The sequence below is a fragment of the Artemia franciscana genome, chromosome 5 (genome assembly GCF_032884065.1).
Source record: "Artemia franciscana chromosome 5, ASM3288406v1, whole genome shotgun sequence".
Lineage (NCBI taxonomy): Eukaryota > Metazoa > Arthropoda > Branchiopoda > Anostraca > Artemiidae > Artemia > Artemia franciscana.
In genome coordinates this window covers 22,300,731-22,325,852 of record NC_088867.1, presented here as the reverse complement: position 1 = coordinate 22,325,852, position 25,122 = coordinate 22,300,731, and the positions used below count along the sequence as shown (strand labels likewise).

At 35.0% G+C, this 25,122-nt stretch overlaps 1 protein-coding gene across 1 annotated transcript in view; it reads right to left on the bottom strand.

Annotated features, from left to right (window-relative positions):
* Positions 1-21,709, bottom strand: part of LOC136027117 (uncharacterized) — a 206,140-nt gene extending 184,431 nt beyond the window's left edge. The window contains exon 1 of the mRNA XM_065704071.1: positions 21,581-21,709. The gene's annotated coding sequence lies outside the window, so the exon portion shown is untranslated. The remainder of the gene's footprint in view (positions 1-21,580) is intronic.
* Positions 21,710-25,122: the final 3,413 nt, after the last annotated feature.

Genomic DNA, 25,122 nt, shown 5'->3' with positions numbered 1-25,122 from the left:
AACATTTGTCTATAGGCTATACATATTCACAGCTTTGGGACTTAATTTTATTTTAACATAAGGTTACTCATCTTGGCAATTTAAAATTCAGTACTCTACAAATATACCCTGGCAAATATCTTTAATGTCTTTTGTTGGGGTGGTGGGTGTATCAATCTTCTCCCGGAGAGTCTAGAACTTAAAGAGTGTGTCTATAAGAACACATTTTCATGAGGGATCCTTTGGCACAGCCTTCGACAAATTAGTTCATCTCCCCTCCCCTCCCCATACTAAATTATAGGAATCTACAGGGCAATAGCGATGAATTTTATTGGAATAAGGAATATTTGATTGTCTTTTCAACAATTAAATAACCAGGTTTTTTTAAGCGAGTTTTTTTCCGAAAACCTGGCTTTTTTATATCGTTATAAGTATTTCGCCTTAATATTCATTTGAAATTTACAATAGCAATACATTCACAAAAGCGTTTGAGTTAGTAGTCAATTGTCCAGTTTTAAGTTTTTTGACTTGAATCTCTACTTTATATTATCAGGGTGAAACTTCATATACATCAGAATTTTAATACTGCAATACCCAAGAATCACATTGGGGAAGGAGGAGGCCATGGTTCTCGAGAACTAAGTTAATAATTTCAAAAAGAGCTATTTAACAAGAGAGTGAATCCTCCCTTCCTTTTGTTTTGAATGATATTCTACACCAAGCGTTTAATTACTTTTTTTTTTAGGTATAAAGACCAGAGGTTTCACACACCAAAAAAGGTGGTGGTGCGTATGGAAATTTCAAGTAGTACATCAAATGACTTTTTCCAGTGATAGGATTTTCAGCCTTATCTTTTTTCCCTATGTTTTTATTATCTTATCTTTTTATCTTACCTCATCTTTTTTATCGTTTTATCCCTTATCTTTTTTTAGAAAAGCGTAAAATCCTCACTGAATACCTACATTCAGCTCCTGTAGTATATACATTTAAAATAGTGTTAAATAAAAAACAAGTTTTTTCAACTGAAAGTAAGGAGTAACATTAAAACTCAAAACGAACAGAAATTATTCCCTGTATGAAGGGGTCGCCTCCTCAATACCTTGTACTTCGCGCTAAAGTTTTTGGCACTTTTAAAAAAAGCTTTCTATTCTAATTTAACGGCCTTTGTGTTTCAGGAGAAATTGGGACCTTTAGGAATTGGGACCAACAATTAAACTTTATCGTGAAAAGAGGGGAACCACTTCATATACGGGATAATTTCTGTTTATTTTGAGTGTTCATGTTGCTCCTTACTTTCATTTGAAAAAAAATATTTTGTAATTTAATTTCTTATTGTTTTTTAGATAATGCCAGTAAATCTGGCTCACTCTCCACAGAAGATTCTTTCCTCTCACGGGAAACTCCCCCCCCCCTTAAAATTTCTACGGAGAATTTCATCCTCACTGAAACTCCCCCACGCGAAATTTCTTGCGGACGATTCAGCCTGAAAAATTCTCCTTAGAATACTTTCATTTGAAAAAGATTTTAATTTTTAACAGTTTTTTCTGATTACTCTGAAAATTCCCCCTTTCGTAAAAATTGTTTCCCGGAAATACAAACCTGCTGAAAAATTTTCCCGGAACATTTCCACATGCAAGATTGAGCTGGCGAAGAAAAAGTAGGACAAATAAAAATAATTTCGTACAGAAATTCTTTCAAATCCCCTCCCCCTAGTTTAAGTTTCCCTGGAAAGTCCACTCCCGAAAATTTCCCTCCCCACGGAAAAACCTCATCAAGCGCAAAATCCCTCAAGAAATGTCCGTATACTTCCCAATAGCAAATAAAATACCCAAACAATGGGCAAATTTCATAGCTTACAGCCCTTTCCCTCGGGCTGTGGGGGAGGGTAATGTTACCCCTAAGGGCATCGTTGTTAGATTTTTCAACCATATTGAACAAAATGGCCGTTCAAAAATTTTTATCGGACGACTTTGGAAAAAAGAGGCGTGGGAGGGGGGTTTGCCCTACAGTCTTTTTGGTCACTTAAAAAGGGCACTAGAACTTTAATTTCTGTTCGAACATACACTCTCCCAATCTTCTGGGACCATTATTTCGATAAGATCACCCCTAGGAAAAACAAAAATAAATAAATTAATGAATAAAAAAATAAAATCGCTGCTGTGATTTTTCTTGTGGCAAAAAAATGCAGAATTCCTCGTTTTTGTACATAGGAGCTTGAAACTTCTACAGTAGGGTTCTCTGATACGTTTAAATTGATGATATGATTTTCATTAAGACTCCTTATCTTTTGAAGGGTGTTTCCTCCCTTTTCAAAACCAAGCAAATTTTCTTAGGCTCGTAGCTTTTGATGGATAAAACTAAACTTGGTGAATCTTACATATTTGGAATCAGCATAACATACTCATTCTTTTGATGTATGTATTGATATAAAAATTCCATCTTTTAAATTTTGGTTACTATTAAGTCAAGTCACTCCTTAGTTACAGTTGGTTACCCAAGAATGTTTGATAATATTGACGAATAACAGAAATTTATGTTGTAAAACTGGGGGAAGGTATCCGTTTTTTTCAAGCGTAGTCAGGACTAACAAAACATCAAAAAGAGATTAAAGTCTCAAGCATAGAAACACTTACATATTTAGGCCGAAATATCCAGAATTGTTATGATAGTTTTTTTCAACCATTCTTAAGGAGCTCTTTCAAATTGGAAATTTTCGTCAGTAGTTTCTAGTATAGGTGGAATTTAGACAGCACAATGTGTTCCCGTGTTCGGGAATATTTTAAAAGGCCACCAGGATATATCCAATATTCTTGGATACGAGATTTATTTTAAAAGCCCAGTAGTCATATGACTAGTTATTTCAACCAAAGTCTTTCAACGACGGCACCTATCAGCAATGGCCTCTCGAGAGCTGCAGTACCGCTTCATTTGAGAGCTTTGTAGTGTTTCGCGACCGCTCCTCTTTTAACTGGAGTGGGAGGGCAATATTACCAACAAAATCACAGTGACAAAGTAGACAGCTTTAATTGAAATGAATTCTTCTTGTAAAGTTACGTATTCAAAGGAAATAACAGAACTGGAGACAGGGACAAGACATATCCTTGGCGATCACCAGACTATTCAAGAGTAGGACCTCAAACCGTAGGTACAATAGCTTATTTTGATATAATTCAACATTCATGCAGAAATATTGTCAGGCAAACAAAAATCCCATGATCCAGACTGATACAAGTTTCTCTACAGATTGAACCACACCGAATGCCTTCGAAGATTCAGTAAAAGAAATAACAGCATGAATCTGCTATCCACGAGATTGCTCAAAATTAATATAAATTCCCCACATAATCCACTTTCAGTGTTGGATAACTTTCGACTAAATACGGCTCCACCATAACTAACAGATGACTTTACTCCTTACCGATTGCAGTGTAATACCTCACCAATTATAGAATGTTCTGCCTTTCTTAAGCAGCTTGATAATAACTATTTCCAGTCGGCAGGAACACTCGGAGTTTTCTACACACTATCCCTGTAGAGTATTCACGATACGTGTCTATTTTCCCCAATACATCTCTTGTGCAGAAATTGAAACACCATTAAACACAAAAATGGCAAATCATCCCAAAAAGTTAACGAACTATTGTTGATATAATAAAGCTTTATAAATTCCGCCAGTCATCCCATTGTTATAAGTTACTCTCTATACCTGATTAAGATCGCTGGGTGAATAAAGGGAAGGGGATATTTGACTTGTGCTGCACACGGCACTGATGTCAGCATCTTTATGAAAAATGTGAATTTAAAAGAATCTTGTTCTAAAAATTCAAAAAATTAATTTGATGATCACCTTTCCTCATGCAAATAGCCAAAGGGCAGATAGACAATTATCGCCACAAATGAGTTAGTATAGCCACTAGAGACCTCTAGTTGCTCATTATATACTGTTAAAAAGCAGGCACATAAGCTTCATAATAGGCAACGGAGACTGATAATGATTGGGACGAAAATATTCCAGTGATCGGACTCACGGTAAGTGTCTGACTTGCCCATATCACACCCAGAGTGCAGAATAAAAAAAAAAAAATTATGAATGGTCAACCATTTCGTGTCAATGACCTATCGTTAATGAAAGTAAAATTTATAAGATATTATCAAGTTAACGAAAATAAAAACTAACAACAATCCGGCTGATACAACGAAATCCTAAATTACGGATGCGACTAAGATACGGAGTGACCAGGCTCAATAGTAACCGGAAGTATAAAAAACGAGAATATTGATACCAATAGATATACCAAAAGAATTGCATTTTTATGGTGATTTTTAACATGTAAGTTTTCACTTATATATTAATGGTATATACTAATGGTATATAAGTCCTAGCTATATTCAAAAGCTATTCAAAAAGATATCATGCAAAATTGTTTGTACAACTGGGGTTTGTAGCAACTGGGCTTTTTCTCGTCATTCCCACACTCAGGTTTTCTGGAATTCAGTTGTTTTTTTTCTTTAATTTCATGCAACGTGAGACATTTTGTATTTCCATTTCTACTCCATGCATCCAAACTGGTATATTAGTACTAGCTAATGGTATATAAGTCCTAGCTATATTCAAAAGCTATTCCAAAAGATCCTAAATTATAATCCTATTATAATCCTAAATTACGGATGCGACTACGGGTTTTTGCACATGAGCTAATTTTAGCAGTTTTTTCTTTTAATTGGTGTCTTTTACTTTTGCATAGTCCTCTTTATAAGAATGACAAGTTGATTCCTTTCTATGGAGTATTCTAATGGAGCATTTGTAGGGAAGCAAAAAGTAATGTCTAGAAAACTGGCTTTCAGCACTGGAACACCACAATGATTAGAATTTTACTTTCTTCATGAAATTAAGATTTTTTTCAAAAATATTATAGTGATAATAGATAAATAAATGTATTCAAAGCTAGAAGACCTTAGCACAAATACAAAATAGGAAAATGAAATACAAAGCACTCAAAATTCAGGACTAAAAACACTAAATGGATCTTCTCCTCTGAATTAAGGCCTTTTTCACTCATATGCAGTTACCCAATTATTTCTTTTGATTAGACATACATTTGCAAAGAGTCGAAAAAGATATATTTTCGTTCTTCTATGTCGATAGTGTCTCACCCATGGTCAGAATTACTTATTTAATTGTTTGTTTGTGTTGATTTGTATTTATTTGTAGCTTTTTTTATTTTTTTTCTCTTATTGCTCCATCTTAAGGGCGTTCCGCCATTTTTTTTTTTGTAGATGGGTTTATAAATAAATTGATTGATTCATTGATTCATTTTAATATGGAAATTCTCCTCAAACCCCGTGAAAACTTTTCCCGCATGACGAGAGTAATTTAAATTTGGAAAATATTCTTAAATACCAAAGTCAGAGTTAACTGAGTTACATGAGTTTACTGAGTTAATTCAAGTTTATAATTTTGGAAGTGCGTTAGATGATGGAATTTATAATTAAATAGACTGTTGATTAAAATATCCAGAAAAAAGTGAATAATTATTCCAGAAATAACTGTCAATTCTTTGTTTTGAGGGGTCACAAATTTCATCACCGTGAAAGGTACTAAAAAGGTTTTTTTTTTTTGGGGGGGGGGGGCAACGAAGTTTTTATACCAAAAACTTTCGCAAGAATGTACTCAACACCAAAATATGTGGAATTAAAGGGATTAAATCTCTCATTACATTCAAACTCTATGCAAGTGTTACAGTGAGATGAGAAAACGGACGACTCGATCTCGAACAACTTGATCTCGAACTAGTAATGTTCGAGATGAAGTTTTAGTGGTTAAAAAAATTGCACAAGTATTAAGATATTGAAAATAAGCATCAATTCAGCAAATTAATTTAAAACTAATGAATTTTATTTATTCGGAGTCAACACAAAAGTAGAAAAAGGATTTTTTCATAGGGAGGGGTCGAAAAAACCTTAAACGCAATAAACATTTGTTTATATTCATTTTTGTCACGTTTTAACGAGTTGGATAAACATTTCGGAGAGGAGGGAGGAATTTAAAACCCCCTAACCCTCCCCTGGATACGGCCTTGAATGAAAATAAGGATTAACATTATAACTTCAAACGAACAGATTTTATTCTGAATATGAGGGGGGCTATGTCCTCCTCTAGACCCCGCTCTTCACGCTATGATTCTAATTAAAAGACCGTTGTATTTCAGGAGTCGTTCTTAAATAATTGGGAAAAAAGCTGATCTTTAGCGTGAAGAGCAGGACAACCCCCTTCATATACATAATATTTTTTCCATTTCGGATCACTCAAAAAGGGCACTAGAACTTTTAGTTTCCATTGAGATGAGCATTCTCCCAATCCTATACGACCATTAGTTTTATACGATCACCCCTGGGATGAACAAAGAAAAAAAAATAATAATAGACATGCAACCGTAATCTTTCTCCTGGCAAAAATACGGAATTCCACATTTTTAAAGACGAGCGCTTAAACTGATTGCGCAATTTTCAATAACATTTCTTGACTTTTGGCGCAGGTTTCCCCCCTTTTTCGAAAATCAGGTAAATTTTCATAGGATCGTTGCTTTTCATGGGTAACATTAAGGTCAATGAATCTTATTTAGGAATCGGCAAAAAAAAAAATAATCCAATTCTTTTGACTTATCTATTATTATCAAGATTGTCTTTTCTAGAGTTCCGGTTAATAATGGGCCGAGTCGCTCCTTACTTACAGCTCGTTACGAAAAAGTGTTTGATTACAAAAGACATCAAATTTAGTTTTGAGCCGTTGTGAGTCGAGGGAATTCCCCACAATCAAAAGATGTTAACTTGTTAGCCAATCTTTAACCAGAGAAGTGACAAACTTAGCTAATAATTCAAAATAAATCCCTTTTTGTCTAACCCAAATTTACTTGCATCTTACTTCTTTGATCTTACAACAATCCCCTTGGATTATCATTCTGTTCTTAGTCATAATGCTTAACTGATCTTAGTCAAAAGTGCTTAGATTTAAATTTTTCTGCCCAATAAGACATTAAATACGGCAAGAACGTACTTAGGACGGGGGGGGGCTCAGAGTTTGGACTCTCCTGAGATCATATTCAAGTTACATTGATTCCCATAAAATAGCAATGCCGCAACAATAAAAAAATCTTTTATTGTCTTAAACTTTTCGATATTCCTTACTAAAGTTAACAAATAAAACTCATTATCGTTATTACCCCCAGAAGGCCCCTGCCCAAAAAATATTCTAGGTGTACCTGGAATATGGAATAGACGACTTTGGAGCAATTAACAGAATAGAATATTAAAGTCAAAAACTAAAACCATTTTAAAAATATTTTTTTATTTAAATCACACAATAAATAACCGAGTCAAAGTCAAAACGAGCAAAAATTAACATGAGTAGGGCTCACAACCGCCATCCTTTCTCAAGACAAGAACATAATTTGCACCTTACAGAAAACAAAATACATTTAAAATGTTTTTACTTTGTATTTAATTGTTTAAAATGTTTTTATTAGATATATCAAGGGGGAAGTCCTCTCCCTTGTACTCCAATTGCGAGTGTCTGGTGCTCTTTCTAAGAATAACAAGAGATTGGAGTGCAAGCAGCCCTTCTCTCAAGCTCATTCATTTTTCCAAACGCATCCAGTCAAAATTACGAGACAGCCATTTTGTCTTTAGGGGTATAGGCATGTCAACACCCACAACTATGCATTTGGCCCATCATACTTTAAAAACTAAACTTTGCTCTAAAAATAAATCAAAAGGCATTGTGTTAAATGGTTGCCAATAAGACACCTCAGCAAAATATCGAGAACGACTGGGGGTATTAAAGATGAAACTTTTGGAGATACTTCTATTACTACTTCTGTTCTTACAATTTAAATAAATAAAAGAGTGTAAGTGTACCAAGGTTGTCAAACAGCATAGATAAAATCTTTTGGGAATGATATTAAGTTTTATTTTTCAGGCCATCTTCAGAAGCTACACAATTAAATTTAAAAATATTGTTTTTGTCGGGATTAAAAATTCTTGAAAAAGTTTCTCCAAAAGACAAATAGCAACCCATACTGCGGATTCTTATAGAAGAAAACTGAAAAGATGTACAATTTTTTTTTGTAAAAGAAAAAGACTATCTCAATAAAAAACGAACAGAAATTAATTTAAAAAACTTTTTCCACAAGACAAGTTTTTCATTGAAAAGTAAATAGCTCTCCATTAAGCCAAGAATGAGAAAAACTAAAGTCAAATAATCTTCCAAGCGTAAAACTACCATAAATCACTAACAGTAAATAAATGAAACTCAAAACGAACTAAAAATTCCAATAAATAGCCGAGTCAAATTCAAAACACGCAATAATATCGCTTGTCTATAGGGGATGCTTTGCTCTAGGTTGTTTCAACAAATTAATTACTTTTTCCCCATCATCAAATCCGAGTTTCGTCACCCATGACGAACAACCTGAAGCAGACAGAAAAACAGAAAAGTTATCATTTTCACATATCACGGAAAATCACATCATATCACATTGTATAATATAACAGAAAAGTTATCATTTTCACATATCACAGAAAATCACATCATATCACATTGTATAATATAACAGAAAAGTTATCATTTTCACATATCACAGAAAATCACATCATATCACATTGTATAATATAACAGAAAAGTTATCATTTTCACATATCATAGAAAATCACATCATATCACATTGTATAATATAACAGAAAAGTTATCATTTTCACATATCACAGAAAATCACATCATATCACATTGTATAATATAACAGAAAAGTTATCATTTTCACATATCACAGAAAATCACATCATATCACATTGTATAATATAACAGAAAAGTTATCATTTTCACATATCACAGAAAATCACATCATATCACATTGTATAATATAACAGAAAAGTTATCATTTTCACATATCACAGAAAATCACATCATATCACATTGTATAATATAACAGAAAAGTTATCATTTTCACATATCACAGAAAATCACATCATATCACATTGTATAATATAACAGAAAAGTTATCATTTTCACATATCACAGAAAATCACATCATATCACATTGTATAATATAACAGAAAAGTTATCATTCAATTTATGGATAACTCAGCCAATAGGCTACCACAAATAAATTTATTGTGTTGCTTTATGTGTCATTGTGACAAGCGACTTTTGACAACGCTTAATTACTAAATTTCTTTATCTTGTGATTTCGTTCTCCAAGCCAGAGGCATCTACCTTATCAGGATATATGCCCCCATTATTGTAGCTATAACGAAGCGGAATAGAGGATTATTCCCCTAGTTAAGAAAAGAATTTCGTACGCATATATATATATATATATATATATATATATATATATATATATATATATATATATATATATATATATATATATATATATATATATGTGTGTGTGTGTGTGTGTACAACATGTCAGTTCTTGTGTGAAATACATAGTTCAGATGATATATTTTTGTACATAATAAATTGTATGTTTAATGCAGGCAGGTCTTCCATTTCTATTTTTCATTGACAGTTCACAAACGAAAACTGCTCAGAGCATTTAGAAAAGGCCCCTGGCCACCTAAAATCTGTCACCTTTTCCCATGTTTGGTTATTTAATTAATTTTTTTTTTTTAGCAGAGGATGAACGAATAATTTAGCCTGACAAAGGTCTGGTAACGTTGAAAATTTTACATCAAAACAGGCTGGATGACGCGTCATAATATGAATTCACAGACGGGGGGGGGGTCCATATTAATATGCAAGAACATATGAACATCAGTAAATAGAAATTAATGTTTTGAGCATCTGACCCTTCCTTTGATAGAAATTTTGTCTTTTAAAATGTGCCTGTCATACTAACGGAAATTAAGTTAACTAACTTATTTTTAGAAATTTCGGAAGCTCTTCTTTTCTTGCTTGTGTAAAGTGCCATGATGGGAAGAAGGCAAGGATGTACCCATAATTTTGTTCAGTGGTGGGGTATTTTGGGGAGGGAATATTTAATTTTTTCGGGGGGGGGGTACAAAAAACTTTAAAAAACACATCAATTATTTTACAAACCATACAAAATTTCGAGTAGATCCAAACCCAGTAACCCCCTTCTGAGTATGGCCTTGGGGAGGGGTCAAGATTATTTACCTCACAAGCAAACACTTCAAAAATAGTCGATGAAAAGAATGTTAAAATTGACTGAATATTGCTTATTGTTTGTAAATACTATCTTCAGATTAAAGCCCCAATATTTGTACGTTCTCTTATTTTGTTTAAGTCTAATTAATATTCTAAATTGTCTAATTAATATACTTGGCTTATTAATCGACACTACAGCACGGCTTTTCTCAAGAGTGATTCCAGAAAAATTTCCAAAAGGAGACAATAAGAAACAAAGAAAGGAAAGGATACAATAAATGAAAAAATAGGTGTAAAAAACGAGAATTTTGTCAGCCAGTAGCAAACCATGAAAACAAAACAAGCAAATATTTAGACTAAGACCCTCAGCAAGTCGTCCTCAGTGCTCAGAAAGACACAAAAGGGATATCTTTTCTCTTCTTGTAGAATTCACTTCAAAAGGTTAGATTTTGTCTTTGTTGTTTGTCTTTTCTAAGCACCGAGGACAACTTGGCAGAGGTGCTTGTCGAAATATTTGCTTGTTTTCGTTCTCATAGATCCTCGTTTTCTCTCACCTATTTGATTTCATTTTTCATTTATTATATCTTTTCTTTTCTTTGTTTCATAAGTCATGTATAGCCAATGTGGTCTTAGAACGTATAAAGGAAGACAAGTGTTGCCAGAAGTACTGCTTTCTCCAGGATTTAAATAGAGGTATTCCACATTTTTCTCGTTTGATACGTCCTTTTAATGGCCTCCTAATCACCATGCGGTTTCCATCCCTCCCTGGTGGCAAACATGCCTTATGACACAGTGAAGATCAGACACGTCAATATTACACCACATGAGCCGAATATTTCACCAAAATTGCTTGATAAACTTTTTTTCTGATTTTGAATTATAAATATTATCAAAATATTCGTATAAATAAATCGAGAAGAATGATAGGAATGCTGTCTCGCCGGATGGGAAAAATGATGTAAGAAACAACAGAGGTTTATGATAAGAAAGCGGCACTAGTTTCTGTTTCATTTCAAAACTGTCAAAGAGAATAGACAGAAGGTCCAAGTTTTTAAAAGACGGATCTTGTCTATAGGATGAAGGCGTTTCTATTTACCTCTTCGGTTTATTTCCGGTATTTCCCCCGGAAATATTCAGTTTACTTTTGTACATCTAACCAAACATCTTGATACTTTTAACAAGGGAAACAAATTCTACGATCCCCACCATTTGGTGTTGAAACACCAAGGGTGTTCAGGAGTCATCAAAGATGGCCAAGTTTTTAAAGAATTGGATCGATGACACCCACAGGTGCAGAGCCTCAACAGGGGACAGTGACAGATTCTTTTAGGAGTGGGCTTAAACTTCAAAGAGAGTGTGATCTTTTGTATAAACATCCAAAATACCGCGTCTTCTATCAGTAATTTCTCTATAAAAAAAAAAAAAAATTGGAGGGAAGAATTATAGAGGAGGACCCTCCTATGCATCTCTTTATGCAGAGAACATTAATTACAACCATAAAAAAGTAGTTTAAGAACACTTGGGTATGTCTAAACATATTTCGGGCTGGCGAACACAAAAATAGGCACAGAGAGCAAAGAAGTTGAGAGAGTTTGTGCAACAAAAAAGATGAGTCCTTTGAATGGATTAAAAAAAAAACAAACAAGTTTTCAACTGCAAGTAATGAGCGACATTAAAACTTAACGAACATAAATTTTTCCGTATATGAAAGGGTTGTCCCTTCCTCAACGTCTCAATCTTAACACTAAAGTTTTTTTTTATTGTTTTTCTAAAGTAGAGTTGTGACAAAGAGTCAAACTTTAACGTAAAGAGCTAGGCGTTGAGGAGGGGACAACCCTTTCATATATGGAATAATTTCTGTTCGTTTTAAGTTTTAATGTCGCTCCTCACTTGCAGTTAAAAAACCTGATTTTTTTTATTTAATCCATTCAAAGGATACTGTCTTGGTCAAACTTCAGAATCTGAAGAAGCATGGCAACTATTCAAGTATGGCTTATTGCTTTCGGCTGAAAGTACTATCGGTCGTCTGAAGCCCTGAAAAAAGGTCCTGAATATCGCAGGAAACTCTTGATGTTATTGAACAACACCGCAAAGCACGCCTAGCGAAGGACATGGTTACCTACAGACGTCTAAATGGCGTAAGAAACAAATTCATACACAGAGACAGAAAGCTGTTCGCCGAGAAAAAGGCCGCCGATCTCGAGGAGGCCGCCAGAAAGGGTGACACGTGCGCTCTATACAAACACCTTCGAGATCTTAAAGATGGAAAGCCGTCCACCCTAGGCCCTGTCGCATCTAATGATGGAAATATTCTCACTAACGAGAGCGCTCAACTGTCTGCCTGGAAGGATCACTTCTCTTCAGTTCTAAACCTGGACTCTGTTAGCCAGCCCGCCCTTGGCCTTCTTCAAGTTGCATCTAGCACCCCTGAGGCCCCGTGTGAAAGAGTGCAACACCTTTCACCTCTACAGAAATCCTGACATCTCTGAAACGCCCAAGAGGTCGTCCCCCAACCAGATGGAAGGACACGACAGGTGCCTTCTTAGCCATGGCAAATATTCAGGAGGACGTCCACATCCTTGCAAGAGACCGGTCTAAATGGAGGCACCATGTAGCATCACTCTCGACGCCGGAAGCATGTCGGCAGGAGCATTAAGTCAAGTAAAGTAATTCAAAGGACTCATCTTTTTTGTTGCACGAACTCGCTCGCCCTCTTGGCTTTCTGTGCCTATTTTTGTGTTGGCCAGCCCCAAATCTGTTTGGACATACCCACGCGTTCTTAAACTGTTTTTTTATGATTGTAATTAATGTAATAGTGAGTAAAAACAAGAAGAATACTGACGATATTTACAACTAAATTAAGACAACAAATCGCAGCATAAGATTAGCAAAAAAAAGATAGAAAAGAGTTGCCCTAAATCCATCTGAAGATCCACAAAAAGGCCAGCACCCTCCACCGGTGTAAAATTTTACGAGAAAAAGGGTTCAGATCTTTTTTTTAATGAAACACGTCTTTTGTATTCCTTGCAACCGAGTAGAGGGATGGGTGTCCAAAATCGTACATGTATTTTTTGTTTTAGATATTCATATAAGTTCACACGATTCTTTCTCCAATAAAAACTGAAAAAATTAAACTGAACTTGAGCCAGGTGGCGGGAACATTCAATAACCTACAGAAGATCAGAAGTGATCGTGTGTAGATGGACAGCAATCAACAAAAGCTGATACAATATTTTGGCTAGAAACGGCCTTTTTTTTTGGAATGAAGAGAAAATACTGCTGTTCATCAGGTGATGTCCCTGAGGCTATAGCCACCCAGAAGCATAAATATAAATACAACGTCTTTCTCCAAAAACCTTCTTCCAAAAAGTCTTTTGGCGCATTAAACCGGACAGTTTAAGCGAAACCAAAGATTCTGCAATATCAAAAGATTCATGAGCAGCTTTTTAGTAAAATTGAGCTCTTCTCTTACTTGGTGATGGATTAATGGACCAAGTGGGACCCACAATATTACCCGGGTCAAGGTACTGCCTTCATCTGCAGCTGTAATGAAAACACGCACAAAACTCTCAAAAGCATTCTTTTACACAGGAAACAGAGGAGTAAAATGAAACACCTAAAATTCACACTCGCAAGTGATAAAACAGTGAAAACAGATACAAATAACCAAATACATATGCATGCTTAATACCGCCAATTAAATTCTACTCTTTTTTACACTAACAAATTAATTAAGATGATAAGCGGTCTTTTTAATTTGTTTTGTAGAAGGAATCCATTACCCAGAGTAATCCCTTTGGCTAAGCGGATGACAGTATCAATTTCAACCGAAAGCCGAGGAAAAGAACCCCAAATACCAGAGTCAACAGTTAGTTGATGTGGGTAGTTTGCACACCAAATGCTTAACTTTTTTTTGTCCCTACTCATAAAGATCGACGGTATTATGTTGAATGTATTTTTTACATTTTACAAACCAAAGAATTAACGTAAGTTGGAGGGGGTTGGTCAAACTAGTCATAAAAACAAAACACAGACAACTTTCTACTTGCTAATTATTCAGAACACGCTTAAGTTCTTGATTTAAATGCAAGATCTAAGAAAACCGGTTTTATAGCCCTAACAAAAGTGACAGGTGACAGAACGTATTAAACTTGCATAATTTGGACTATAAATTTATGCATTAGGGGGATGGGGTAAAGAATAGCATAGCAGGGTCTGTATGTAAAATGTGTTAGCTACAGTTATCCTGCATATTATGAAATTATAATTGTGTTCGAACTTTGCGCTGTCCAAATACTTTATCCCACCCCTATTATAGAAGTCCAATGTTTTTCTCACCCGCCACTTTTTTTCGTGGCCATGATATATATATATATATATGTATATATATATATATATATATATATATATATATATATATATATATATATATATATATATATATATATATATATATATATATATATATATATCATGAAAAGAGAAATCACCAATGCTACAGCACAAACACAAAAAAAAAAAAAAAAAAAAAAAAAAAAAAAAAAAAAAAGAGACAGAAGGAGAAAAGGAAGACTGTTTTCCTAAATTAGTGATTAATATAGACCAGCACTTGAATGAGGCCTTAACCCTACTCATCCATACAATCACATAGGTCAAACAGTATAGCCACACACAATCAACCATAAAGAATAATCCATGGACAGGCAGTCATGTCGTCAATAAGTATAAGTCGTCATTTACCGAACAATAGAAAAAATAATATAGACAAATAATTCAGAGGCAACACCCAACATAAGGGCTCATCAGGAGAATACACTGGTCTATATAGGGTTTCGCCACTCTAAATTCTCTACCCAGCACAGTGTTGTGGCTACCACAGAATATCCATGGCATCCCCGCGTCAGGTATCACCCCCAAAATACATGCCTATGAAAAAAAACAGCAAATGTAAAACAACCAAGTAAAACCAAAACAAGCTTATCCTGTTAATATATCCCTATATATATATATATATATATATATATATATATATATATATATATATATATATATATATATATATATATATATATATATATATATATATATATATATCTATCTATATATATAAAAATAAGTTGTCTGTCTGTGGATGTGTGGATGTGTCAGGTGACGTCACCTGAAAAAACTGGATCAGGTGACGTCAAAACTGAAAAAACTAAAAAAAGGCAAAAACTACAAAAAAAACTAAAAACTAATAAAAAAAATAAAAAAGCTAAAAAACTAAAAAAACTATAAAGGTAAAAACCAATAAAAAACTAAAAAAAAAACTGAAAAAACTAAAAAAAGGCAAAAACTACAAAAAAAAACTAAAAACTAATAAAAAAAGTAAAAAAGCTAAAAAACTAAAAAAACTAAAAAAACTAAAAAAAGGTAAAAAACTAAAAAAAATAAAAAATAAAAAAAAACTAAAAAAAAGGAAAAAACTGAAAAATAAGCTAAAATAAAGGTAAAAACCAATAAAAAACTAAAAAGAAAAAAAGGAAAAAACTAATAAATGACGACACTCAAAGAGAAAGCGACCAGGACAAAAGGAATGTTCGATTAGCAATCAACAAAGCACCGGGACACAGGGAGTATAAATGACGACCAGGACATAAGTAAAAAAAAAAACTATCTATATATATAAAAATAAGTTGTCAAACTAAAAAAAGGCAAAAACTACAAAAAAAACTAAAAACTAATAAAAAAGCTAAAAAACTAAAAAAACTAAAAAAAAGGCAAAAACTACAAAAAAAACTAAAAACTAATAAAAAAAATAAAAAAGCTAAAAAACTAAAAAAAACTAAAAAAACTAAAAAAAGGTAAAAAACTAAAAAAACTAAAAACTAAAAAAAACTAAAAAAAAGGAAAAAACTGAAAAATAAGCTAAAATAAAGGTAAAAACCAATAAAAAACTAAAAAAAAACTGAAAAAACTAAAAAAAGGCAAAAACTACAAAAAAACTAAAAACTAATAAAAAAAGGAAAAAACTGAAAAATAAGCTAACATAAAGGTAAAAACCAATAAAAAACTAAAAAGAAAAAAAGGAAAAAACTAAAAAAAATTTTCATCTAAAAAACTAAAAAAAACTAAAAAAGGTAAAAACTAAAAGAACTAAAAAAGAAAAAAATAAATGACGACACTCAAAGAGAAAGCGACCAGGACAAAAGGAATGTTCGATTAGCAATCAACAAAGCACCGGGACATAGGGAGTATAAATGACGACCAGGACATAAGTAAAAAAAAAAATTAACAAAACTAAAAAGAAGGTAAAAACTACAAAAAAACTAAAAAGAAAAAAAAACTAAAAACTAATAAAAAAACTAAAAAATCTAAAAATCTAAATAAACTAAAAAAGAAAAAAAAAGGAAAAAAATAAAGGAGAAAAACAAAACTAAAAAACGAATGTATATACAGACCGGTACACCGGGATACAAATGACGACCGGGACAGAGGGAATATAAATGACGACCGGGACACAGGGACACAACTACAACGGGGACACCGGAGGAAACAGGGGGATGTAAATGACGACCGGGACACCGGGACAGGGAATGGTCGATTAGCAATCACCATCAACAAAGCTCAAGGGCAATCATTAGAATCATGAGGTATAGATCTGAATACAGATTGTTTTCCCATGGACCATTATATGTTGCATGTTCAAGAGTCGGTAAACCTGACAATCTATTTATATGCAAAGACAATGGGACAGCAAAGAATGTTGTATATTCGCAAGTTTTACGTAGTTAAAACCATATATATATATATCTATCTATATTCACAGGTGGGACATAGGGACACAACTACAATGGCGCGTAACTATTATGGCGCGTAACGACTTACGCGCGCGGGGGGGCTTGGGGGGGGCGCGAAGCGCCCCCACCAACTAGGTGTTGGGGTGGCGCGAAGCGCCACCCCAACAGCTAGTATATATATATATATATATTTGTTTTGGCATCACAAACCTTAAAACAAAACAAAAATACTGATAAATCTTACCCCGAGAGCCCACAATATGGTACTCAATTACTTATTTAACCCCCCCTCCCCCTCCAAAAAAAAGAGAAAAAACAAGCAAAAAATAACTAAAATTCTAACTTAGTAAAAAGCATTTCTTTTATTTCTCTTTTAAAAAAAAAGAAGAAATATCAGTATTATTTTTAGAAGTCTGATCTAGATGATTGAACTTCTAATCCCCCCCCCAGGAAGCATAGAAAACGTCAACCGGGTCGAAAGAATCAATGGAATACTAATCTCTCCAGAAGATCGAGTGTTATAATTGTGGATCGTGGATATCAAATAACTAAACTTCGAAACATGAAAGATTTGTACCATGATGTAGCCTAAAAATAAACAAAAATGTGTTTAAGATTCGTAGTCCAGAAGCTGGTAGTATTCTTTTTCGCTCGTAGACGTCCCGACTGACTTCCGGTGTTGTAGGCCACCCAACGAACGAACAGCAGTATTTTGAAGAACTCGTAGGGGCCGGAAAACGGAAGCAAATGTACCAGCGGAAGCCGAACCAAGAGAAGCCAAACGCTACTACAATATAGAATATATGGATGGACAAGGGGAAAACAAAGGAGGTGTAGGACGTATTTAGGGAAAAAGTGCCAAAGTTTCTTCATTATACCTAGGTTAGGAGACAATATTTTACTCACAGACAGGTTTAATGAAACTGATTTTCTCAGGTCTCACGTTCAGATCAAGAACTTGAGTGTGTTCTGAATAATTAAAAATTACCACAACTTGTGCTAAAATAATAGTGGGCGATTAAGGGGAGAAATAGATTGAGCAGGTAGGAGCCAGACGTATCTGACACGTTTGTGAAAATGACATTAACATTACATACTGAAAGGGTTTTCGTCCGGATCTTTATCCACTAGGTGTTATATTTTTAGTTCCAACCATTTTTAGTTTTCTGCTTTTTAGCTGCTGTTCTTTTACTCTATTTTTTTTCCTGCTTCCAGAGAACTCGTGACTTAAAAAAAAAAATTGAAATTTTCGTGTTTTTTTAAGAAATGCTGAATCTTGCGGAAATAGACTATTAAAAAGACGCTTCAAATATATCTTGCCTTGTATGCTAAATGAACGTTTCATATAGTTTATGAAAAAAAGCATCAGCAAATTCTTAAAACAGTAAAACAAGATTGGCAGAAACAATTCAAATAATCCAGATAAAATACAAACTCACAATCTCTACTTTTTGGTTTTTGAGCAAATTGCATAACACGGGTTCAACTTCAATGGGTTTAGTCACAAATAAGAACATGAACCTCACATAATCAAAATGCTCAGTCCAATCCTGGACGTCAAAAACCACAGTAATAACATTTTAAACACAATATGTAAAGTATTTAGGGCATACAATATGTAGGGCATGCTTCTACTTTTAGATACAACCTTACCTCTCATTTTTGAAAAAAAAAAATTACCAAGGTCCTTCCTACTCCTACCCAAAGGGTAAACCACTCAACAACAAAAAATAGATTAACACACGAATTTTAATTCCAAATTTCCTATAGGCTAACTCTAGTATTTAGAAATTCACCTTGTTATGTTTAGTTTATTCTTAAATTATTTATTTACCACACCTTAATCAACAATTCATTTGTAAATCTAACAAATAATTGTTTACCGTTTTATTAAACGACACAAGGGAGCTCTTATCTCTGAGCTCTTCTGGGACGGAATTCCACACGTTTGCACATATTATATTTGGAGCAAAATCTCATCGTGCGGTCAGGGTTTTGGGTATATGTAAGTTTGATGAGGATCGGGTATGAAAATTATGCTGGTCCAAGACAGGTGAAATAATGTATTAAATGAATCAGTTAGCTTGCCGGCTATGAACTTAACCAAAAAAGTCAGGCATTACAGTTAAAGGAAGCATTCCAGTGACAAATACTCTTCATTTCTTCCAATTATTATCAGACATCTTTTGTGAATCGAGTTCAGTTTTGCAGGTGAGAATTGAAGGTCAATTGCAAGGTCAACATAACTATTGTAAATGGGACTTTATAAGAGCGTTATACAGGAAAGCAATGTTTGCTTTCCAATTCTAGTCCCAATTCTATTGCTTGGAGGTGATGCAGGAGTGACATGTTCTTATCAAAGAAAACTCGCATGTATTTTAAGAAACACTTTTCCGGTCCACTAATCAGACCTCAGGTTGTTTGGATAACACATCTCCAGATGGACAATCCCAACCCGGGACAAAAACAAAACACAAGATGTTTCCACATTGAAAAAAAAAGCCGTTTTTCAATGTTTCTTTTGCAGCAACCGAGCCTAGTATCATTGACAAAAGCTACGAGCTCATTATTGTCTTCTTCGAGTTGAAGAAAATTTTCATCACATCTAAGTTTAAAGCAGAGAATATTTGTGTGTGCCAGGTTCAGTACTGGATATAGATCATTAACACGGATCAGAAACAGCACTGTCCTAATGATGAACCCTGAGATCGGAGTTGACAAGTATAACACTTCCTGAATTTTTCCAAAATAAATCTTGCGGTCCTCCAGGTATGATCTGAACCAATCCATGCTTCCCCTCTTATCCCTGGACGCTTCAGTTTTACAAGAAATTAATGGTACATACTAGAAACTTCTTCACTGCAGGTAGTAGGCTAAAATCCAAAGCTTTATTTATCCATAATTTCAAGGCTGTTAGTGCATCACGAGCGTATTGCCTTGGTCTAAACCTAAACTAGGATTTATTAAGAAACCCTTTCCGTTCTAGAAACAGGAATAGCTGCTATTGTATACCTTTTTCAAAAACTTCTGAAAAACTCAAGTAATGGAAATAGGAATGCTATTAGCTGGATCAACCCAAGAACCTCCTTTATGCAGTGGAATTATTCTAGCTTTCTTTTGTGGTTCGAAGTCCGTGTCCTTTTGGATGGACAAATCTATCAAACAATTACGAGGTTCCATGATTGATACACAACTACTTTTTAATAGTCTTAGATTTCGTGTGATCAAAAAAATTTCAGGTGGAGGGACCGGTGCGAGCACCATTGACTTAGAGCAAGCCGAACCGAAGAAATCTTTATAACTCTTAGTATGATTTTCAACTGAATGTACTGGTTTTAGCCAGGCTCTGCAAAAATGTTCCCAACGCATTTACAACATTTTCTGTTTCTGTTACAGTTTCGCCATCCACAGCTAAATTAGATGGAAGCTCTTGATGAGTGATAGATGACGCAAATTAATAGACTAATCAAAAATTTACCGAACTCTGTACGACAAAAGCGAAGAACAACAAAAAATTAAGAAAAAGGCAATGCTAAACGAGGATGATTTTCAGCCAGTTAATAAAACGAAAATACAAAGCAGATATTTAAACAAAGACGTCAACAAAGCCGTCCTTATTGCAAAGAAAAAAAAAACCCTTTGAAGTAACCTCTAGGATGATGACGACTCAATGGATGTGTTTGCCGTAGTGGCGGTTCTGACTTCTCTTGTGCCTGGGGCAAAATCTTGATAAGTGCACCCCCCCCAATTCAAATTCCTTTTTATGCTCTTTCCAGATAAACTAATCAATTCAACTGCAGATAAATCCCTCCCTCTTTTTCTTTATTGTCCCATGTATAACCCGGTAAAATTCTAGCTGATTAACATCTTGCTACCTTGGAAAGTTGTTGGGTTAAGGAATTGAATCTTTCAGGAATAGGTCTAGAGAAAAAAGTGCATCCCGGAAAAGTATTTTGAGGTCCCTAACTATACCCTCTCCCCCTCCTCTATATAATATAGCTATTTGTGCATTACAGCTTGTATTTCGGTCAAATTTGATCCTAATAGGCCTAGTATAGGCCTATTTTTCCATTACTTCAATCTAGTCATATGATAGGCCTAGATCCTATATTAAACCAGTTGTCTTCTCAGTCTGGAATTTATATGTGTGACTGACTGCATAATTTACTAAAATATTACTTAAAATAACTTTAAAAAACGAACGGAAATAAAAGAAAACACCATAGCCTGATTAGCAGAAATATTCTGGATAATAGGAACGAAAAAATTGAATGTTTAAGTTTTTTTTTAGTTTTTATTTATTCCTTGTGCTATAAAGGGGACCATCAGGAAGGGGGGGGGGCACTTTCAAGCAAATTGGCTGAAAAAACTCATTCATTGTTTATTTGCAAAGAAAGAACATAAAAAGAGGAATTGGGTGGTGTGCCCACCTTCTCCGAATACCAGTTATGGAATTTCGAATACATTAACAACCCCTCTCCTACGGCATTGTCCTAACATCCAGAATGATCATTCTACCAATTTACTATCCACATATCTATTTGGCATTTATGTAGTTACACGTTAATATTACGTTTCCACCATTCACAAACTGTAAAAATTGCCTTTCTAAAACTTGCAGTACAATCAAACAAAAAAAGCTTATTAACAATACCTTATTCCAAATAGAAAACAATTCGAAAGCAACAAATATCCATTTTCATTCAAAGAAAAAGACAGAACCCATCTTCTCACGTTGGATTCAAAATACAAACTGAATTCCAAACGAATGAAATTTATTCTGCTTGAATAAGAATCTTCACACAGCAAACCATCTCTTTCGCCAAAACTCGTATAAACATCGTTCTGTCTATACGGGAATAAATTCATAAACATAAACACATGCTCCTTTCTGCGGTGCCAGCAGAAATTTTACAAGAGGGGGGGGGAGGCTTTCAAAATTCATGGGTGGGGACAAAGGTTTCCTATAATTTAATGATTGTTTATCAAACATGATTAACTGTATACAAAAAATCAGCACTCTTTACAAGTGCTAAAAATAAACCGGAGTTTTGCGCATATTGGTGCCTATATCTAAAAATACATTTTTTTAATATTTCCTTGGAAAATACCATTTTTTGATATCCTCGTCGATAAGAAATTATGTAACGTAGCTTCGAAAAATAGACACCCCCTCCCGATATTTTCGTTAATTGGCAACACTACTTGAGCTGAATTAAACCACGAGAAAAAAAGAAAACGCTATTACAGTTTGATACAATATATAGGCCTATTTCACGTGTACGTCCATGCTTACAGTCAGGGGCGTAGCTGCCCCCTCCCCTCTTACCCCCTCAAACGACGCCACTGCTTACAGTAAGGCGAAAAGGCTATGAAATAATGATGATTTGAACAGGAAGTGTGTTAATCATTGTGATAGGATTCCAAAATTGAGCTATTTTTGGGTGTATTTTGTGTGCTAAAAGAGACAGGAACGAGGGACTATGTTCAGTTAGTTATTATTCTAAAAAATAATATTAATAGTTAAACCGAAAGTAAGGCTTCAAAATATTAGTTGTAAATAAACACTTAAAAGTACCTGGCGCCACGAATTAAGGAATAATAATAAAAATGCTATCCGTTTGGAAAAAAAAATCAATACATTAGTTTCCAAGGCTTTTAAATGCCATTTTATTGTCAGGTAAATTCGTATCGTATAGTCAATCTAGAGAAAATGGGAATTGGCAATTGGTGCGAAAATGAACTTTTCTACAATCCTATCCTGTGCTTTGTACAGAAAAATCTTGCAAAAGGAGTTTCGCCCGATACGATAAAAGAGTACTTGGCCGATTTCTTCGAGTCTTCTTCTCTTGGTGAGACCCGTAAGTTGCTTTTTTTTAATCTTTTTCCGAATGAAGTCCCATCGAAGCGCGTAGGAGCCAATGCTGCTTTAAACTGTGCTTCGGACATTATTTCTTCGCTTGTAAAGTGCGATTCCCAGAACATAAAGCTTCCGGACTTTGTTATCAAATGTCCCAGCGAAGTGCCAATGATCCCTGTCGATGCCTTCAGTACCCTCAGTGCCAAGGTGAATTCTTGCCTTGAACAGCTGCGTGATATTGCGTCCAAGGTTACAGAGGGACAGTCTAAGCTTGTAGCCCCTACTCAAAATAAGAAAAAACCATCCTACGCTGTCGTTGTAAGAAACCCACCCCCGGAGCTCAGCGACCCTATCCTTCGCATGAAGAAGCTCGAAACGTTGGATGGTCACGACGGAATCATAAGTCTAAAATCTAAGCCGCATAGCAAAAGCTGGGTTGTGATGGTACGCGATAAGCGCTCAGCCGACTCGCTTGCTGAAGCTGTTACTAGCTCCATCCCTAACGTTGGAGCCAGAGTGATTGATAAAAAGCCTTTAGCTGTGGTCCGGGATATACCCCATAATTATTCAAGAGCTGATTTGGAGGCCTCAGTGGAAGGACTTATTAGTGCTAGTCAAATCGGCGACTCTCGTACTTTTCACCTCGAGTTTGTCGACAAAACCGCTCTGAATGCGGTTCTGGAGTCGGGAATCCGTATTGGATATGAAATTTTTCGCGCTAAGCCCTTTCAATCCATTCCGCGTCGATGCTTTCGCTGTCAAAGTACTGATCACCTGATTGGAGCTTGTCCCAGCTCACCAGCACATCCCAAGTGTTCCAGATGTTCTGGCCCTCATGTGAATTCCAAGGAAAACCCTTGCCAAGGCTCACCAAAATGTGCAAATTGCACTATGGAACACGTAAGTTTTAGCCTGAAATGCAAAGTTCTCCGATCGGCTCTCAACAATGCTAATAAATGAATGCTCAAACTCCGTTTAGCTTTGTTTCCCTTAATATTAATGGTACAAAAGACAAGGATCTACTGATAAGTGAGCTACTTGAAAATGATATTGTGTTTCTACAGGAGCACCTTCTCTCTAAAGTGAATGTTGATAGCCTAAAGCGTTCTCGGACCCATTATACCTTCTTGAGAGCCGCCCAAAAAACCCGTGGAAGACCATCAGGAGGTCTGGCCATCTATTTCAGACACAAGACTCAGCCGATATTATTGCAAAGCGACGCTAACATCTTAGCGATAAAATGTGGTGATACCGCATTTATAAACATTTATTTCCCCTGTAATAAAAAGACTGTGCAGTCATTGTCTAGTTTTTCACAAGCATGTAATCGCCTACGAACACTACTTAGCGACCTTTCAAAACAAAATACCAAATGGGTTCTCGCCGGTGACATGAACACTGACTTATTATCTAATTCCGACCGATCTGAAATCTTTCTCGATTCACTACCTGGAGGATTCCATCTTGCTGATAAAGATCTTCTATTTACTTATATTCACAATCGTGGTGGTCTTACTTCCAACCTTGATCATGTAATTGTGTCAGATTCAACTCTACTTTCATCAATAGTTCATGTGGAAGACTCTAAAATCGACGACGATCATTTACCAATCACGTGCCAACTATCTTGCTCCATGGCGACCTCTGTGCAACGTAACTCTCCCAAGTGGTTCTCAAAGTTATTTTGGGAAAATACCAATGTTCCACTTTATGTATTGACATTGTCCCAGTTATTATCATCTATTAAAGTGCCTTTACACTTATTGCAAACATCTGTATCTACAACTTCAACGCGGATAGATATCAACTCGTATTATCAGCAAATAGTGTTCTGTCTAAAGTCTGCCGCTAAAACAGTTGTACCCTCCGAGTGCGTGCGAACGGGTACTCGCAATCCCTTTTGGAAAGTTGATCCTAAAGTGAAGATAGCTAAACAAAAAGCTAAGTTCTGGCTCCGTATGTGGATAGCCTGTAATCGTCCTTCTTCTGGTTCAGTACATCAAATAAAACAGAAAACCAAACGAGAGTACAAATATTCCCTGCGTAGAGCGAGACTAAATGCCTGGGATGGTCCTTGAGACAAGAAATCCTGGGATCGTGTTATAAACAGTGTTAAGTGTTCACCTCCAATTAATTCGTCTCTTCGGCTATGTGACTTCGTTTCTCATTATAAAAATATTTTGCTTTCGTTTAATATTAATCTCCAAAATCATTTTACAAAGCTTGTAAACTCAATCCTCCCAATTCGTATCAACCAATTTCAAGTGTTGTCGGTGGAATCTGGTGTTATACTCCGAGCTCTTATGCAAGTGAATAAGTCTGAGTCTCTCGATAGT